The sequence below is a fragment of the Pistacia vera genome, unplaced genomic scaffold (genome assembly GCF_008641045.1).
Source record: "Pistacia vera cultivar Batoury unplaced genomic scaffold, PisVer_v2 Contig214, whole genome shotgun sequence".
Classification (NCBI taxonomy): Eukaryota; Viridiplantae; Streptophyta; class Magnoliopsida; order Sapindales; family Anacardiaceae; genus Pistacia; species Pistacia vera.
In genome coordinates this window covers 131,074-132,620 of record NW_022196018.1, presented here as the reverse complement: position 1 = coordinate 132,620, position 1,547 = coordinate 131,074, and the positions used below count along the sequence as shown (strand labels likewise).

At 27.7% G+C, this 1,547-nt stretch overlaps 1 non-coding gene across 1 annotated transcript; it reads left to right on the top strand.

The window, feature by feature from the left end:
• The first annotated feature begins 381 nt into the window (after nt 1-381).
• TRNAR-CCU lies at nt 382-454 on the top strand. Its single transcript has one exon. It is a non-coding gene; the product is annotated as a tRNA-Arg (tRNA).
• Nucleotides 455-1,547: the final 1,093 nt, after the last annotated feature.

The window sequence follows — 1,547 nt, the reverse complement described above, 5'->3', positions numbered from 1 at the left end:
TTCCATGCATCAAATCGTGATTGAAGGGCCAGTGGTTAAAAAAAAAAATAAAAAATAAAGGTTTGCGATTTGTAGTTGATACTTGATGATAATTGATCAAAGCTTTTCTTTTCATTTAATTTTTATTTATTGTAAATTACTAAATTTCATGAGGTCAAATATATTCGGTTTTTATATATCAAGTAAACTTTTTGACCCAAGAAAAAATAGATACATACTTTAATATTATTAAAACCAATGTTTATTAAAATTTAAACAAACAGTTTAAATGAAAACTAACACATAAATTCATTATTTTAATATAAAGGTCTACACAAACAAAAACAACGATTTGTGGTAAACTTTATATAAAAAATTTAGTATTCAAATTCTCTATCAACAGCGCCTGTAGCTCAGTGGATAGAGCGTCTGTTTCCTAAGCAGAAGGTCATAGGTTCGACCCCTATCTGGCGCGTCTAATAATTTTAAATTTCTATTTTTTCCGTAGGGACCGTAGCACTTCTTCGGTTCTTCCATGATATTTTTGTTGATAATTTATAATTTATAATTTTTTTCATATTTTTATTGATAATATTTCAATATAAATACTTCCAAAATATTTTTATTTTATTTTTTAATAAATTTTTTTGTTGATAATTTTTTTGTTGATAATTTTTAATATATAATTTTTTTTAGTTTTTTCTATAACACTAGCAAGAATATTTTTATTGATAATGTTTTAATATAAATACTTCCAAACCATTTTTATTGATAATTTTTGTACTATGATTTCTATTTTATTTAAATGAGGTGTTTGGAGGAAGTTGGTTGTATTTAATCCTTCCTTATACAGTCTTTTTATTTATATGTAAGATTTAATTTCTTAAAAACAAAAATATTCTCTTATATAATTAAATGGAGGTTAATTAAACAAAAGGTGGGCGCTAAAAAATATTGTCTCCTTTTTTAATATCTTTTGTGCTAACATGAGTAACATCCATTACACTTTTAGAACATTTTCTCCCTTTGCCATGAACCAAAGAAACTTCACTTATTAATATATTTTATAATTACAAGTTCTTTTAATTGAATTACTAGATTTTTTTTTATTTTTTTTTCTCCCCATTTATATCTACTCTGTTAAATGTGAAGCCTAAAATGATGCCGTATGGATTAGCTTTGCACGCTGTTGTTTTACTGGTTCTGCACTTGAATGATCTGGAGCATTGCTTCACCACTCGATCCAATAGTTGCCATGAAGCCACCTGCTCAGTGATACAAAAGGATTCTTTTCTCATTCAACTATTGCACTTTTCACTTCAATAATCAGCGGCTAGGGTTTTTTCACTCTCTGTAATTTCTTGAGTGATTAGTTTAGTCATTTGTTGAGGGTTGCATTTCTCTTAGTGTTAGAGATTCCAGTGTGAGTTTCTCTTGGGTAGAAATTACGTAGTGGGTTGTGAGGTGAAGAGTGTGAGATTGTTGAGAGAAGTGTGTTATGTGATTCTTGTAATCTGTAATATGTGATTGATTAGTACAGAGAACCCCTTTATGTGATTCTTGTAATC